This window comes from Triticum urartu, chromosome 7A, assembly GCF_056163025.1.
Source record: "Triticum urartu cultivar PI428250 chromosome 7A, HENAU_Tu73, whole genome shotgun sequence".
NCBI classification, from domain to species: Eukaryota; Viridiplantae; Streptophyta; class Magnoliopsida; order Poales; family Poaceae; genus Triticum; species Triticum urartu.
Genome location: NC_141879.1, coordinates 618,598,612 through 618,618,384, shown reverse-complemented (window position 1 = coordinate 618,618,384; position 19,773 = coordinate 618,598,612).

The following is a 19,773-nucleotide window of genomic DNA, read 5'->3' as shown; positions in this document are numbered from 1 at the left end:
TCTTTATGCTCATCATATAAATGAAACTCTATCATGGTTGGTGATTTCCTAGCATGGAATTCAAAATTTTGCATGAAAGTATTAGTGAGTAGGAGGTATTGATCGCACTTACCATGGAGGAATTCAGTGATGCCTGCATTTTCCGCCAAATAATAGAAATCCTCATAAATCCCGGCCGCCCTCAAGAATGCATCACTTGGCCATTCACATGGCCGAACTTCCGCGGTGCGAGGAAGGTTGTACTTGGGCTTCTTCTTCTCTTCATTTTCATTTTCCTTTGAACCCCGGCTTGAAGAACCCCTTATCCATCTCTTCATCATTTCTTTCTTTTTGTCTGAAAATTTCTAAAAAATTTAGCAACTCAAAATAAAAGTGAACAAAACTTAACAAAATTGATAGCAACTACTCCCACTAGTGCCTAGAGGCCATATCATGCATCAAAACTACTTTGGACCATATCAATTTGACATGCAAGCTCAAGAACAAGGTCACCATAGGAACAAAAATTTGCAATAAATAAAGCACTAGAACAAAAACTAATTGGACCATTGGAGGAGTCACATACCGATGAACAATCCCGCAAAACAGTTTGGCAAATGGAGCTTTGCACAAGGAGATCGAAAATGGCAGCAAGATGAGCAAGAACACGGGTTTGAGCAAAGGGGTGATTTTTTCTACAAGAAGATGAAGTGAATGGGTGCTGGAATAAGTGAGGGGGACCCACGTGGGACCCACAAGGCAAGGGGTGCGCCTAGGGGGTAGGCCGCGCCCTCCACCCTTGTGGTCCACTGGTGCATCCCCCTGGTGCGTTCTCAGTGTCAGAAATTCTCAAATATTTTATAAAAAATCAAACTTATTTTTCTGTGTATTTGGAGAACTTCTATTCTTGGGACATTTTTTATTGCATGGATAATTCAGAAAACGGACAAATAATACTACTTTTGCTTTATTCATTCTAAAAAACAGAAAGTAAAAAGTGGGTACAGAAAGTTGGGCTTTCTAAATTCATCCATCTCATGCCTATCAAAAGGAATCCATTAACAAGGTTGATCAAGTCTTGTTAAAAAACTTCTTCCGAATGACATGAAATCGAAGAATTTTTTTATTAACACTAGGTTACCTCAACGGGGATATGCATGTCCCCAACAATAAGAATAGCATATTTCTTTTTGACAGAAGGAAGAGGGAATTCAAAACCTCCAATAACAATAGTTGATTTTTTCGAATAGAATTGATACTATTCACTTGAGGTTGTTTCTTCGGAAAGTGTAACGTATGCTCATTACCATTAACATGAAAAGTGATATTGCCCTTGTTGCAATCAATAACAGCACCTGCGGTATTTAAAAAGGGTCTACCAACGATGATCGACATAATGTCGTCCCCGGGAATATCAAGAATAACAAAGTATGTTAAAATTGTAATGTTTGCAACCACAACAGGCACATCCTCACAAATACCGATGGGTATAGCAGTTGATTTATCAGCCATTTGCAAAGAGATTTTAGTAGGTGTTAACTTATTCAATTCAAGTCTACGATACAAAGAGAAAGACATAACACTAACACCGGCTCCCAAATCACATAAAGCAGTTCAACATAGTTTCTTTTAATGGAGCATGGTATAGTTGGTATTCCTGGATCTCCACGTTTCTTTGGTATTCCACCCTGAAAAGTATAATTAGCGAGCATGGTGGAAATTTCATCTTCCAATATCTTTCTTTTATTTGTAACAATTTCCTTCATATACTAGCATAAGGAGACATTTTCAAAATATCAGTCAAGCGCATACGCAAAAAGACAGGTCTAAGCATTTCAACAAAGCGCTCATAATCCTCATCGTCCTTTTTCTTGGATGGTTTAGGAGGAAAGGGCATGGGTTTCTGAACCCATGGTTCTGTTTCTTTACCATTCTTCCTAGCAACAAAGTATCTCTTATCATAACGTTTGTTCTTAGGTTGTGGGTCATCAAGATCAACAACAGGTTCAATCTCCACATCATTATCATTACTAGGTTGAGCATTAACATGATCATCATCATTAATATTATCACTGGCTTCATGCTCATTACCAGATTGTGTCTCAGCATTAGAAATAGAAATATCATTGGGATTCTCAGGTGTGTCTATAACCGATTCACTAGAAGCATGTTTTCCTTTTATTTTTATCTGAAGGACTAGGTGCATCAGTATAAATTCTCTGACAATCTTGCTCAATTCTCTTAGGATGGCCCTCGAGATACAAACGTTCCTGAGTCATTTTATCACCTATAGTCATAACTCTAACAACATGATCATTGTTCTTTCTATTCATCTCATTGAGCAAATCATCTTGTGCCTTAAGTACTTGTTCTAGTTGAGTTTTTACCATAGAAGCATGTTTAATAATAAGCTTAAGATCATTAACAATTCTACACATATAATCACCCAAGTGTTCAAGCATATAAGCATTACATTGCAATTGTCTATTAACATAAGCATTGAAGTTTTCTTGTTTAACAATGAAGTTATCAAATTCATCCAAGCATTGACTAGCAGACTTATTATAAGGAATATCACCTTGTTCAAATCTATAGAGAGAATTTACCTCTACTACCTCTGTCGGAATATTAAGACCATGTATCTCTTTAGTAGGCGGTAAATTCTTAGCAGCTTCAGTTTTAATACCTTTTTCTTTCATAGATTTCTTTGGCTCTTGCATATCTTCAAGACTGAGAAATAGAATACCTCTTTTTTCGGAGTTGGCTTAGGAGGTGGTTCGGGAAGAGTCCAATCATTATCATTGCTCAATATATTATTCAATAGTTTCTCAGCTTGCTCAATAGTTCGTTCCCTAGAAACACAACTAGCACAACTATATAGGTAGTCCCTAGAAGCATCGGTTAGTCCATTGTAAAAGATATCAAGTATTTCATTTTACTTGAGAGGATGACCAAGCAAAGCATTAAGTAATTGGAGAAGCCTCCCCCAAGCTTGTGGGAGACTCTCTTCTTCAATTTGCACAAAGTTAAATATTTCCTGTAAAGCAGCTTGTTTCTTATGAGCAGGAAAATATTTTTCAGAGAAGTAATATATCATATCATGCGGACTACGCACACAACCAGGAGCAAGAGAATTAAACCATATCTTAGCATCACCCTTTAATGATAAAGGAAACAACTTAAGAATATAGTAATAGAGAATTTTTTTCCTCATGAGCAAATAGGGTGGCTATGTCCTCCAATTTAATAAGATGTGCCACAACAGTTTTAGATTCATAACCATGGAAAGGATCGGATTGAACCAAAGTAATTAACTTAGGATCGACAGGGACTTCATAATCCTTATCATAACAAAGATAGGTGAAGTAGCAAACTTAGGATCATATTGCATTCTAGCATTCAGAGATTTTTCCTTAAGCTTAGCTAGCAGTTTCTTAAGATCACCTCTATCATTGCAAGTAAAAAAGTCTCTAGTAGTTTCTTCATCCATAATATAACCCTCAGGTACCTTACGCAATTCATATCTAGGGGAATAATCATAATCTTTAGTTTCAATAATTTCATCAGTTTCGGTAATTTCATTCTCTCTAGCCCTAGCAAGTTGTTCACACTACAAAAAAAGACACTTCTGTGATGATACGTGTTTCTCATAGTAGGTCATGTTTTCTGTCATGCATGTACATCCATGACAAATTTATGACAAAATCAAGATAGTCATACATGTGCTGTCGTAGAAGTGTTCCATGACATTACCAAAATTATCATCACGGAAGTGTCCACTTCCATGATGATAAATCGTGCGTCATGAAAGTTCTTTCGTCACGGGTGACCGACACGTGGCATGCACCGTAATAGGACGCCCTTAAGCTATCAGGTCCGGTTTTGGATCCGATAACCCGCTAACAGCTCGGACCAATGAGGATTTTCCACTTGTAAAATTCTCATTGGCTGGAGGAAACACGTGTTGGCTCACCGTTGGGACAGATGTCATCCATTCATTGGACAGGAGGCGCCTATGATACGTTGACACGTGGCATGGCCCAACAGAGGCCCATTCCGGTGAAAAAGCCGGCCCATTTGACTTGGTCAAAAGGTAACGCGCCGGCCCATGGAAAGCATGTCAATGGAATGTTCATGTATAGCCCATTTACGGCCCGCTTACTCACAGCCCGTTATGGCCTATCCGAATTAAGCCCGATAGCTTCATCTAGACCTTCCAATATGATTCCAGCCCGTTGTAACTTTCGGCCCATGTATGGCCCATGATGTCTTTCGGCCCATACGAGACCATTTGTAACCCTTAGCCCATTAACGGCTCGTGGTGAATCTGGACCGCAATGAACAATGTACCCCTTTATACCCATTAACGGCCCATTATTCTATTGGGTCGTTTCCAACCCGTGTTATCTTTCAGCCTTCTCAGGTCCCATTTATTCTTGGGCTCATTTCCAGCATTCGGTTACTTACGGCCCGTCATTGGCCTTTTCTGCCTATGGGCCAAATTCCGCCTGCGGTTATAATCGTCCCGTTTGCGGCCTGTTACTTTGTTGGGCTGTTTTCATAACGTCATCAAATACGGCCGATTAACGACGGCCTGTTATTGTCGTCTCATGAATGGACGATTCCAAATCTAGCCCGTTTACGACCCATAATGCGGTCTGTTATTGGCCCATGTTTGGCCTATTGATCATACAACACGTAGAAGGCCCATTGATGCTACGGCCCGTAGAAGGCCCATTCTTTCTATGGCCCTAAGAAGGCCCATTGTTTCTATGGCCCGTAGGAGGCCCATGGTAACTACTGTAAATATGCAGCCCATGGTTATTGTGGCCTAGTTTTGAAAAATAGGTTATTGCAGCCACTAGCAAACCGCGGAAAAAGAACTGCACTGAATACAAGCAAACAAATAAACAAGACAACAAGGAAATAAATAAGCAATCAACTTATGCTAGGCTATCATGGCTATTACACATATTACATCAAGTAGGCATCAAAGTTCGCCACCAGTGCAAATATAGGGAACAAAGCAGCATATCATATACACTCGTTGTCCAAGTTGGCGACCAGTGCAAATAAACGCCACAGCAAAACAAGTCCAAAACTGAAACTACTTCAGAAGAGCTCAAGAAACAATATCCTGGGTACCCATAATGCTGGCAAGATGCTTAGCAAGCTTATTAACCTTCCCTTGTTTCGCGCTTAAATCCTCCAGCACTTGTTGTTGCACCAGAAAGTATGCATCTGAATTCTGCAAGGACGTCCTCAGTCCTTGGGCTTCCTGTCGCATAACATCTGATCGATGTCTTTCAACTTGAAGTTGAGACTCAAGAAGCCGAACTGATTCAGGCAGCGAGTTCAAAGAGCTGGTGCTAGTAGTAGTAGCCAGTAACTCGAACACTACCTCAAGACAGGACTTTGGGGTTGTCTCAGTGTCTTCAATATAGTTTTTATCAGCTTTCTTGGAGACCAACAGGGATGTCTCACTATCTTGAACCTTATGTGCATTACTTCCTTTACCATTGCATAACGGGGTACTCTTCTCCAATATTTTATCCACGTTCTAAAAGAGAAACAAACAAACAAACACATCACAGGTTTACAATGTAGCATATGAAACTCATTTTCGTAAACCAGTTCAGTAGTAAGGTGGATAGGATAACATCATGAAACAAACATATATCTAGTTTATGTTGCCAAATCAAGATAGATACAATTTGAATCATGTCTATTTAAGACAAAGCAGCATAGATAGAATATAAGTGTGGGAAACTACACATCAATAACAACACTTGTAATGTGCATGGCATAGAACATAACTGTTTATTCAATTGAAACTGAAATCAACATAGAGCAAGTTACAACAGCAAACACATTAAAGAAACATGTTTAAAACATACTTGTTGCGCCATTGGAGTTTCAATTGCATCCTTCAATTTGAAATTAGTTGGTGTGAGTAAATACAGTGATGAAAGAGCAAAGTATTATGAACCATAGCTACGGAACCTGACCTGAGAACAATTCTTCTTCTGCTTTAAGCATTGACTTGGGCTTCGGAGTGGTGGTCCTCGTGCTTTGGGCACTGCAGTTGCCTTACTAACTGCTCGTGTTTGGGTCCTATGTGGTGGAGACGGTGCTGTGTCAACTGGAACTGGGTTACTATCTGCTGGGGTTGGGGTTAGAAGGGGTGTAGCTGGTTCTCTATCCAACTGGGTAGGGGTACAATCTGTGTGAGTCTGGGTTATGTGTGGTGGGGCTGATTCTTGGGCAAGTACAACCGTGGTTCTATCTGCATCGACAGGTAGCACAATCTTTTCTAAAGACCGTGTTTTTACTCCCACAAATACTGCCATCACCCCCTCCAATTGAAATGGCTGATAAACAAGAAATGTAATTGAATGTACAGACATTGTAAGATAGACAGGTGTAATGGATAGTAGGGAAGAAAACAGGGCATGAAATAATTCACATTTATGTTGTCTAACCAAACAGAATAGCAGGACACAATTTCACATATATGATGGCTAATTAAACCGGATAGCATGACACAATTTCAAATGTATGATGGCTAACTAAACAGGATAGAATTACATAATTCAAAATATGATGACTATGTAAACATGATGAGATGATATAACTATATTATGTCTTTAGAAAATGGGTTGGCATGCCATAATTCAGATACATGTTGTCTATGTAAACATCTTGGCATGATATAATTCAAATATATGATCTATATACTAAGCAAGTGAGCAGAGGGCAATCGCATATATGATGTGTCAACTATGGAGATGGTATTCAATATTGTGCATATGATGTAAAAACTAAGCATTACAATGCAACATATGCATGATATGAGTAATATAACCCTGCCAAGTTTGAGCATACACCTCAGGGGGTTAATAGGACTGGTCATCTACCTCTGAATCCTCCTCTAAAGAGCTATCTGTAACTAGAAAGATATCTGCTTCCGCAAGTAGCATTGTCTGCTATGAAGACCTTGTTTTCACTCCAGATTTCTCCATCACCAATTCAAATGGCTGATGCACAGGAAGAGCATTTGAATATACAAAAAAATTCGACAAATGCAACGAGAAATACAAAAAAGGACGACATGATATAATTCACATATATGACGCTTGGCTAAACAGCATGGCATTGCATAATTCACATATATAATGTCTTGCAACAAGATGGCATCGCATAATTCACATATATGGTAATTAGACACTAAACAGGTGGCATTCAGACAAAGCATGTCTAAACTAAGAAAATGGCATGGCAATGCAAGATACCATACGCGCGATATGAGCAACATAACCCTGCCAAGTTCGAGCATGCACCTCAGGGGGAAATAGGACTAGTCATCTGTCTCTGAATCCTCCTCTGAGGAGCTATACGTAACCAGCAAGACATGCGCTTCGTCAGATAGCATTGTCTGCTCTAAAGACCTTGTTTCGACTTCAGATTTTTCCATGACCGTGCCGAATGGCTGATGCACAGGAAGAGTAATTGAATGTACTAAAATTGTTGACAAATTTAACACGTAATAAAAAATGATGGCATGATATAATTCACATATAAGATGACGGGCTAACTAGGGTGGGATTGCAAAATTCACATATATGATGCCTTGCTAAACAAGATGGCATTGCGTGATTCACATATACGATAAAGAAACTAAACAGATGGCATTGACACAAAGCATGTCTAAACTAAGCAGATGACATATTTGATGTATCTAGTAAGCAATGCAAGGTGCCATATGCATTATATTACAAACATCAGCATGCCAAGTTAGAGCGAATACCCCAGGGGGTAAATAGGAGTGGTCTTCTCCTTCTGAATCCCCCTCAGAATAGTTATCTTCCTCGTGATTACGATCCTAAATGGGTGGAGGGCTGCCTTTGCGCACACCATGGAGCGACGTCTGCATGAAATTTTATTGCCACGCAAGGATCGTCTCTTTTGATCTACATGTTTAGTTCCATTGTGTACAATAACTGACATGCATATTAATAAAACATTGTGAGGTTATGTAAGGAGTGCATGCACAAATCCAAAGTGATGGTATGAAACTATGGATACACCCAAAACCAATGATAGCAAGCAGATAATAGCTTTAGTTAAAAAATATAGATAATGGCTCCTTTAATGTTTGTTTGCACCCAACATGGAACTCATAGTAGACACCTGAGATTAACCAGATAGTAGACGGATAGTACTGATTGCTGCCCCAATATGTACCCCACAACCATTTAATAACTCAAGTTTCAGCATTAGTTTGGACCTGACTCGGAGTCTAATAGGTGAACACGATGATAAAGTAGCATGTCATCATATTAAGTGATGCATAACGTAAGCAGACACGGAAGAGTGTGACCTCTCTTGCGGACCCGTGTAGTCCTCAAGGTCATCTGCTCAGTTGATGATGGTAATGCAGTTGCCGTGGCTGCCGGTGGCGGGGAAGAGGATCTGAGGCGGCGAAATACAGTCTGGAGAGCGGATCCCTGCTGTGGTGAACCCTTCGGTTGTTGGAGCAGCTGAGCTGGGGTGGAACACAGCGCAGCAGGAGCAGGACAAACCACACAAGGTTTTCTTTGACACATATCTATAACAGAAGTAATTGTGTAAGGGCTTGTTTGAATTTGAGGATTCTACAATGTAGGGATAGGAAATAGACAAGAATAGGATAGGAATGCACGTGAAAAATAGAGAATTTAAAAACACGGGATTTATGCCAATCTGGGTGTTTGATTCACAAGAATTGGAAGATCACGGGATGCAAAGAAGCAAGGTGAGATTAAGTCAAACCACAAGAAAATGTATGGTTATAATGCTATTATGCTACTATCTCTTAGTCTTGTGCTTGATGAATAGGACTTTGAAAAGGAGGAAAAGTGGAAATTAAAATTCCTACGGTTTTTCTTTCAAGGAGACACTAAAGGAACAAATCCTATAGTTTTCCTTTGCTCCATTCCTTTGAACCAAATTCATGAACAGTAGTACCATAGGAAACTTTCCAATTCCTATGTTTTCCTTCACTTTTCGTTTCAAGCACTGGCGATTCTAGTAGGCAGGCTTGAGAAAGGAAAAGCCTACACTCAAAAAATGTTTTTGTGCTACTTCTATTACTTTGGACCCAGACCACTGCCCTACTAGCTCAACTCCCAGGCCCATCGACAAATGCACATCTCAAATGCACAGAGATTAATAATGATGGTGTTCAAGAGAGTCCATCACGGATAGCTAGGTTGCCTGGTACCTCACTGCTTGTCATATAGTAGGAGAAACTAATCGTATTTCACGTTATTGCATGTGCTCCGTCGACAATATATATAACATGTAGAGTAAAAAAGAGATGCAACAAGTGTACAACCACTTTTGTGAAGCCATGTCGATCTCAGTGTGATTGGGTTGGTCAGTGAGGATGATCCGGCTGACTTGGCTGTCACAGGAGGGGACGAAGATCTTAGGCGTCTGGAGATGGAGCACGGGGTACTGCTCCGCTGTGATGGAGGGTTTCATCGTTGGAGCAGCTCCGGTGAGTTGTACGACGCCGAGGCTGAAGCAGGACAAGAGAGACAGCCTTAACCTGAGTGGAATTCTAATAGCATCTCCAATAGATGATGTAAAATACATAGCCACAAAGTGCTAGATGTAAAATACATCAGCTGCTCATCTCTGAACTTAACTGTTGAAACTGAATTTAACTGTCGAAACTGAATGCACTAGTAGGAGAAAAGCAGTAGCAGCAGCATCGCGTGCGAGAGCTGGGGCAGCCACCACCAGGTGAGGCTACCCTGAGCCGCCAGCCACCACCAGCCAAACAGCCGCCCCCGCAGCCCCGCCCGCCCCGAAACCACTCCCCACCGACGGTCCGCCGCCGCTCCGGCCATCGCTCTAGCCCCCCCCCTGTGTCGAGCTTTTTATCCAGCGATACCCACGCCCCCGCCCCACCATCACCAGTAACCACCGACCCCACCCTGAACCCTAAGATAGATACTGGGGTACCTCTCCGGTGAACCCCCCTCCCCGCTGCGGCTGGTTCTTCCTTAACTCTGGCTGTAACATCCCAAAATTCTAAATTTTGGAATGTTATAATAAATAGATAGATTGATTGACTGTTTGCTTGATTGACTGAAAGTGAGTGAAATTCGAAACTTTTTGGAAGTTAAATGAGAGGGAATAAAAGGATTTTCCCAAACTTCCATTTTTCATCCATGATCTCTGTGAATTCAAATTCTTTTCACCACGAAATCCTAGAGAGAATATGACATGACTTCTTCCATTTATTTAAATGACAAGGGATGTTGAAAATATTTGAATTTCATTTGGGAAATATTTCCAATTCTGAAACTTTATGCAACTCAATGATTTTCACGAGAGGAGATAAAATGACTTCTTCAAATTATATGAAATATGAGTTGGGAGTTTCAAATAAACTCAAATTCAAAGTCCTTTTGGAATTATTTTTCAATTTGGGTTATTTGAGTTTTATTCAAACTATTTTTCTCCAAAAATAAAATATATGGAAAATAGGGTAACATTATTCTCTACATTAGAAAATTGGAGAGAAATTTATTTGAAATCATTTTGGTATTTTTAAAATGATTTTTATTGGATTTTATTAGAGCAGGAGCACTGTTTGAATTATTAGAATTTGTGTGTATTTTATTAAATACAAGAAAAATGTTCACCGTGTAGAAAATCTTTTTTTGAAAATTTTGATATATTATACGCCTATATAATATTTTTATTTCTATTTGTTTTATTCTGTTTTGTTTGTCTGGAAAAAAATCTTTATTAAAAAATACTTTCCGACTGGGCCGGCCCAGCCAACCGGGCCAGGCCGCGGCCCAGCCAGCTCGGCAGCATCGCCCCCGACCTCCCGATGGGAGCCCTGCTCCCGCACGCCACCGAAGCCGCCATACCACCGCCGGTGTCCTCCCTCTCCTTGATCCCTTCCCCAAGCCGCCGTCGCCCCCCCTCCTATAAATTCGGGCACCCCGGGCCCCTCCCTCTCTTTCCTCTCCCCGCAACAGCCGCCTCCCGCCGCTGCTTGCTACTCGTCGCCGCCGCCGCTTTGCTTCGCTGCGCAGCGCCGCTGCTACGCTGGGCAGGACTCCGCCGCCGCGCCGCCGCTCTGTCGCCTCGCCTGCCGCCGCCCGCGCCGCATCACCCTGCCCCGCGCCGCCTCCGCTGCTGCGCCATCTCCGACCGCCGCCGCCGCTGTCGGACGTCACCGCTGCCGTCGTCTGCCGTCGCATGATCCGATCTGCAGCCGGCCGAACCGGTAACCACCCCGGTTTATTCTCGGTTTAGTTCGGTTCTTTAAAAAAGAACCTAGATCATTTTTTATAAAACCGGTTTTTTTAGTTAGATTTATTTAGTGAACGTTCGCTAGTTTAGGTTCTGTAACGAATGCGTTCATTAGATTAGATCTGTTTAGCGGGCGTTCGCTCGATAGATTTTCCCTTTTCTTATAAATTTCGGCCAGGGACCTATTCGTGATAATTTCTTCATAGATTAGTCCCTGTACTTCAATCTATCACTACTTTTTACTCGTTTGTCCAAATCCAACGAAAACAACGCCCACGTCTTCTTTATGACCCCCTCTATCCAGTAATCCAACTCAAACATGTTTTTGAAAAGTTTAAAATTTGAATTAGACCAGATTTGTATTCAAACTTCATTTGATCATAACTTGAGTTTTGTAACTCCGTTTGAGTTGATTCTTTTTGCAAATCGAAGCTCTTGACCTAAACTTTCTGATAAGGCGAAATTCACATAATTTTGGTACTGTTAGAAATTGTTTTATGTTGCAAGAGTTATTTGCTTTGTTTTGATGTTTTCCGAATCGTCTTTTTCGTTCTTTCTGATCTTTTGAGTGATTGCTTATGTGTGGTTACTATTGCTTGCTTACGATAGATTGACCGGAGTGTGACGAGTAGATCTATCAAGCGTTTTGAGTGCGAATCATCTTCATCAAACATTGCAGGCAAGTTCACAGTTTGATCATATCTCTTTCATACCCAGTTTTTATTGCATTAGATCAAACCTCAAACATTGCATGATTAGGATCTAATTAAATTGTGGGTATTGGGAAGTAGTTGATGAGGTAGTAACCTATTGCCCTACATTCAAACCTTGGGAGTTACTATTACATTATGCTTATAGTGCCATGCTATGCTCGTAGACGTGGATTGGGTTTTGAGAGTATTCATGACAGATGTGAGATTGTTAATTAATGGTTTACTTAAGGTGGCAACTCTAACACACATCTGGGTGGATTGAGGTACCTGGGTATTCCAGGATTGCCTGTCTAGGCACCTGGGTAGACCAGGATTGCCTGTTTTTTTATGGACCGCCACCTAGGCTCAGAGGGATCATGAGATTATTCATACTAGAAACTTCCCTGTGCAGCCACAAGCTATTATGGGCTCTAGCATAGTTGATTAAGTCATGCGAACTCTTATAGGGTAGACTAGCAGATGTAGGGGAAAGTAGGTGTAACGGTCTATCCATCGTAAGGTGCTAGCGCTTCTGAAAGACTATGTCTCGGTCATCCATCTTCTCAAACATCATGTACTGCGAGAAACCAAACGGAGGCGATTGAGTCTTGTGGGGAAAAGTGTGCAAACCTCTGCAGATTGCATAAACTAATCATGATTAGCCGTGTCCCCGGTTATGGACATCTTGAGTATCTAGTACCTGGATTATCATGTGAATCTCATCATGTTACTTTAAATGAATATTGTTGGGTTTTAATCATGATACTTAATTGGGATTGAGAATGCTGTCAACCATTCTCAATGTTCAATAACCACCATGATAGTTAATTAAAATGTATTCCTTTGTAGTAGGGAAAAATTGGCTTTTCGCAAAATCCTTATAACCATAGAGCTTTTTCACCAGCCATATATGCATGTAGTGATAGCCATTGTTCATCATTCCCTATGGTGTGAATTTGCCAGTACATTCAATGTACTGACCCTTTATGGCTACAACGTCTCATGTTGCAGGTTTATCTTACGACGAGTAAGTGATACGTTAGGGTTATGATTTCTACACTCAACTTTGCCGTTGGTGTTGATGGGAATCCACAACCTTGTTACTTCCGCTATTTGGATTGAGGTAATAGTATTTACGTTACTTTTACATGTGATTTACCTCTGTTATAAATCCTCGAGTACTGTGTGTGTCAGCATACCGATCCAGGGATGACACTTAAGCATAGAGACTTGATCCATTCGGGTCGGGTCGCTACAAGATGGTATCAGAGCACATGTTGACTGTAGGACATGACCCTAGAAACTGGCAAGCCCATAGCAAAGATTTTTTCTCTACAACTTTACTTTTCAAAAAGATCTTTTACCTCTCTTCTCTTCTGAGCTTATTCAAATATTCCCTTTAGTGAGACTATACCCCTTTCCCTTTTGACCACACGAAGATTCGACTGATGAGACCACTCCAAGAAGTACAAGATATCGGACAACTAAGACCGCTTCGGAATGAAGAGGATTTTATTGTGCATCTGAATAATGGAAACTACAACGGTTGAAGACCGAAGACAAGTAGAATTTGAAGGCTCTGAAGAATTCCCAGATTTGTATGACCTAGGAAGGCTACCCTTATGGAACTTGGCAGACTATGGAAGTTGTCAATACCCGAGATCAACGTGTATCGGAGAAAGACTGAAACAAGGAGCATGAGAACTCGAAGTTTTGCCAAAGAAAACCCTAAGGCAGGAGATATCAACTATGGAATGATAGCTCATGGGACTGACAAGAGTAGAAACATGGTTATCCATGATGTCATCGCGCGTTGAAGCTATTGTCACAGTCTGAGTGAAGGATGCATTTCTTCAGAATGGATTTGATGGAAGAAGGCTGATGGAGCACCTATTAGTAAGATGAAGTTTTAACCTTAGTTGTTGTATCACCAGGATTTGGAGAATTACATCAAGAAGTTTAAGATGGACTGCAGGAAGCTATATTTTGACAAGGAAGCGTTTCGTGAAGAACTCGGGACCCAAAAGTTGAAAGTAGCCAAGCTAGAGGAGCAAAACCTCGAGATACCGGAGATTCTTCAGGAACTGAAGGACAGTATGACCATGACTCATGTCGAGGTTGATGAAACCCAGAAGTCTAGAACGCAACTCCAGAAATATTAAAGGATGTCACGAGAGATTTCACGTCAACAGAGATGATCTGGCAAAAGAACTTGAGAAGACAAGCATGATCGGAAGAAGCCATTGGAGGCATGAACAAGGCTTGAAGAGTTTGGAGACGTTGAAGATTTATTAACCTTTAGAAGACCAAACCCCTGTTATATACCTACGTTAGATGCGACATTTGTGAGCTGTCATTTGTTTGATGTTTTTCCGACAGCCATAGATAAAATCTGTCTTTTCAAAACCATTGTTTGTATTGTGTGTATCCCTCTCTATATCTCTTATCTCACCCCAAACCCATGGACCCAATAGAGGATGAATGAATATGAGCTTATATTTTCTGGACCGATGAGTTAATTGGAGACGGACCAATGGATTCAGAACATGGAGGATCACATGGAGAATAACCCTATAGTTGGAGATGATATGACCCATCATGCTCTGCAGTGCTTTGAAAGAGGTTCTTCTACTTGGTGGAGGATGTACCAAACCATGAATGGATGGCAAGGAGTAACCACTTGGAGAGAATTAAAGTTGACTCTGCAAAGATCTCACCTTGTGTCCCAGAAGTTGAAGCCTTATGGAAAGGATATGAGGAAACCTTGTGCATGCAAGATTTGTGGAGAAATAGGACACACCCATAAAGAACACAAGGATGAATGCCCTAATTGTGAAGGAAGTCACCCAGTTGAAGAATGTCCAACTAGGCAGGTTACTTGTTTCTTGTGTGAAGGGATTACCCACTATCCTACTCAGTGTCACATTTACCCCATGGTACGAAGAACCGTACAACAGAAGAAAGAAGTAAAGAAAGGAGCCCTTATGGAAATTTTAGAAGAACCCGTGATGAAGGAAGATGTGGAGGACACACCTAAAGAGGACCCAAGTAAACCCTGCACTAAGTCTTGCTATTCAAGTGGAGAAGAAGGACACATCTCCCAAAATTGTTTGAATGGGGATCTAGTAGAATTCTCGACAGAGGAAGTAGAATATGACCCACAGGAAATAGAAGCCATGATTGGCATGGAAAGGTCCAGGAAGAGAAACCAATTGGAGCCTAGGAGGGACCTGGGTCATATCACCTATTACAGGTGCAAGGAATCAGGGCACTACCTCAACAATTGCCCAAAAAGGAAACCTCGATACTTCTCAGAAGTAATATGTTTTAGTTGTAATGGAGCAGGGCACTTCGCCAGAGAATGCCCCAAGGAGAAGGAAATTTGTGCTAGATAGTTGAGTCTGTGAGAAGTATAGTAGTAGAAGTGAGAACATTTTCCTTTATATTGAGGTGTTGAGTTGAGACAGGTAATGGAAAAGCGAGAGATTGTAATCACTTGAGAATGAATAAAGTTAGCATCGTTGGTACTGATATGGATTTTATGAGTTGTTACTCTACGAAGAAGAATTTTGGCCATTCTGAGGATATGAGAAATATGGTCTATGGAAGATTTGTGCATTTTAAGGGTGGTAGTACCCTGTAAGAACCGTTGACCCCTGGAAAAGATAAGGATACTCCACCGAGTGGATTCCGGACAAAATTAATACGTGTTTTGTCTCGATATATGTGAAACCCCAAGAGTATGTGGGATGAAGTTGGAGACCGTCAGTTGTTTGGACCAAATGTGATCTAGGAGTCAGAAGAGAATGTTATGTTGATTCAAGATAGACTGAAGGTAGCTTAGTCCAGGTAGAAGAGTTATGCAGACTCAAAAACTCAAGGAGGTACTCTATGAAATTGAAGACAGAGCATGTCTTCGTGTGCACCTCTGCGAGGAGTTAAACGAATTGGAGTTACGGGAAAATTAGCCCCGAGATTTGTAGGACATACCGAGTTTTGGAGCGTATGGGAGAAGTGGCCAACAAGTTGGAGTCACCCGAAGGACTGTCAGGAGTTCATGATGTGTTTCACTTTTCCCAGTTGAAGAAGTGCCATGCAGAGATGGCCAATATTCCCCTGTAAGGACGCTTGACCCTGGAAAGGATAATGATGTTCCACGAAGTGGAATATGGACTCCATAAGTATAAGTTTTATCTTGGTATGAGGGATATCCCACGAGGATGAAGAGATAAATTACTATTGGATATAAAGGAGGTATGATGTCGGAAATATGGATCAATGGAAACTCCATGATGAGTCTGAGTAGTCATGTCCTAATTTGGTGCCAATAGAAGGAAGGAAGACAATACAATTGGATGGATTTAAGAATACTAGGAAGTTGGAAGTTGGAAGTTGGAATAATGACTAGTTGCCCCAAGGATGAGTTCAAGGATTTCAAGTGATGAGATGGGACATAACCCACAGGCCCCAGGACCTGCCAAGAAGCAAGCACATTCTTGCTGAAGGAAAAACCCTGGAGGAAGATACGACGTTTATCGGCAGATGATTTTATAGGAGTAACGCAAAACCTGAGAGTTGTGAAGGAATGATAGATGTTTGTTTGGCTTGCAGAATCAATGGATTTATCCTAACTTGGTTCGTCGACAAGAGAAATTCTGCAATGCTTGCGAGGATGACCGAGTGTTAGAATGCGAGATTCGCTAAACCATATACAAGGTAATGATTTGGGTGCGGGATGGATTGATCACCATACCGACTTACTCTTATTATTCGCCTTGCTATGTGGGATGGTAAATCTGAGTGACTTACCTATAGTAAAGAGACGATGATCAAAACCATGTTTAAGCCATAGAATGGTTTAGGTATTTTTCCCTGGTACAAGGCAACTTTTGCCAACCATACGTTATACGGTGAGGATCAACCCAGACCCATTTCCTGTAGGAGAAACCATAATTTGTTGACCACCATGAGATATCGATAGTGGTTTAGTTTTGGCGCCAGACCCGTCAGCTAAGAAGACCCAGTCTCAGAAGAACCTTACCTAGATGAAAGACAAAAGAATTGTGGTAAAAGTTATGTCACTGCCAGAAGAGCCCAGATAAGGAATTATCCTGACGATCTGAGAAGACCGACACTGTCAAGAATATGGATGTAGTATAGGAGTTTTGATGGAACCGTAACCACGCTTCTAAGGGTGGTAGCACCCCATACCCCGTGTGATGATCAATGGATTTTGAGGACACCCCAAACCCTAACCTATTTCTTGCTAGCCTCTCCGAATCTCGAGGATGAGATTCATTTTAAGGGAGGTAGGTTTGTAACATCCCAAAATTCTAAATTTTGGAATGTTATAATAAATAGATAGATTGATTGACTGTTTGCTTGATTGACTGAAAGTGAGTGAAATTCGAAACTTTTTGAAAGTTAAATGAGAGGGAATAAAAGGACTTTCCCAAACTTTCATTTTTCATCCGTGATCTCCGTGAATTCAAATTATTTTCACCACGAAACCCTGGAGAGAAGATGACATGACTTCTTCCATTTATTTAAATGACAAGGGATGTTGAAAATATTTGAATTTCATTTGGGAAATATTTCCAATTCTGAAACTTTATGCAACTCAATGATTTTCACGAGAGGAGATAAAATGACTTCTTCAAATTATATGAAATATGATTTGGGAGTTTCAAAGAAACTCAAATTCAAAGTCCTTTTGGAATTATTTTTCAATTTGGGTTATTTGAGTTTTATTCAAACTATTTTTCTCCAAAAATAAAATATATGGAAAATAGGGTAACATGATTCCCTACATTAGAAAATTGGAGAGAAATTTATTTGAAATCATTTTGGTATTTTTAAAATGATTTTTATTAAATTTTATTAGAGCAGGAGCACTATTTGAATTATTAGAATTTGTGTGTATTTTATTAAATACAAGAAAAGTGTTCACCGTGTAGAAAATCTTTTTTCTGAAAATTTTGATATATTATATGCCTATATAATATTTTTATTTCTATTTGTTTTATTCTGTTTTATTTGTCTGGAAAAAAATCTTTATTAAAAAAACTTTCCAACTGGGCCGTCCCAGCCAACCAGGACAGGCCGCGGCCCAGCCAGCCCGGCAGCATCGCCCCCGACCTCCCGATGGGAGCCCTGCTCCCGCACGCCACCGAAGCCGCCGTACCACCGCCGTTGTCCTCCCTCTCCTTGACCCCTTCCCCAAGCCACCGCCGCCCCCCTCCTATAAATTCGGGCACCCCGGGCCCCTCCCTCTCTTTCCTCTCCCCGCAACCGCCGCCTCCCGCCGCTGCTTGCTGCTCGTCGCCGCCGCCGCATTGCTTTGCCGCGCCGCGCCGCTGCTACGCCGGGCAGCACTCCGCCGCCGCGCCGCCACTCTGCCGCGTCGCCTGCCGCCGCCCGCGCCGCATCACCCTGCCCCGCGCCGCCTCCGTTGCTGCGCCATCGCCGACCGCCGCCGCCGCTGCCGGACGTCACAGCTAGCGTCATCCGCCGTCGCATGATCCGATCTGTAGCCGGCCGAACCGGTAACCACCCCGGTTTATTCTCGGTTTAGTTCGGTTCTTTAAAAAAGAACCTAGATCGTTTTTTTATAAAACCGGTTTTTTTAGTTAGATTTATTTAGTGAACGTTCGCTAGTTTAGGTTCTATAACAAACGCGTTCATTAGATTAGATCTGTTTAGCGGGCGTTCGCTCGATAGATTTTCCCTTTTCTTATTAATTTCGGCCAGGGACCTATTCGTGATAATTTCTTCACAGATTAGTCCCTGTACTTCAATCTATCACTACTTTTTACTCGTTTGTCCAAATGCAACGAAACCAACGCCCACGTCTTCGTTATGTGCCCCTCTATCTAGTAATCCCACTCAAACATGTTTTTGAAAAGTTTAAAATTTGAATTAGACCAGATTTGTATTCAAACTTCGTTTGATCATAACTTGAGTTTCGTAACTCCGTTTGAGTTGATTCTTTCTGCAAATCGAAGCTCTTGACCTAAACTTTCTGATAAGGCCAAATTCACATAATTTTGGTACTGTTAGAAATTGTTTTATGTTGCAAGAGTTATTTTCTTGGTTTTGATGTTTTCCGAATCGTCTTTTTCGTTCTTTCTGATCTTTTGAGTGATTGCTTATGTGTGGTTACTATTGCTTGCTTACGATAGATTGACCGGAGTGTGACGAGTAGATCTATCAAGCGTTTTGAGTGCGAATCATCTTCATCAAACATTGCAGGCAAGTACATACTTTGATCATATCTCTTTCATACCCAGTTTTTATTGCATTAGATCTAACCTCAAACATTGCATGATTAGGATCTAATTAAATTGTGGTTATTGGGAAGTAGTTGATGAGGTAGGAACCTATTGCCCTGCATTCAAACTTTGGGAGTTACTATTACGTTATGCTTATAGTGCCATGCTATGCTCGTAGACGTGGATTGGGTTTTGAGAGTATTCATGACATATGTGAGATTGTTAATTAATGGTTTACTTAAGGTGGCAACTTTAACACACATCTGGGTGGATTGAGGTACCTGGGTATTCCAGGATTGCCTGTCTAGGCACCTGGGTAGACCAGGATTGCCTGTTTTTTATGGACCGCCACCCAGGCTCAGAGGGATCAAGAGATTATTCATACTAGAAACTTCCGTGTGCAGCCACAAGCTATTATGGTCTCTAGCATAGTTGATTAAGTCGTGCGAACTCTTACAGGGTAGACTAGCAGATGTAGGGGAAAGTAGGTGTAACGGTCTATCCATCATAAG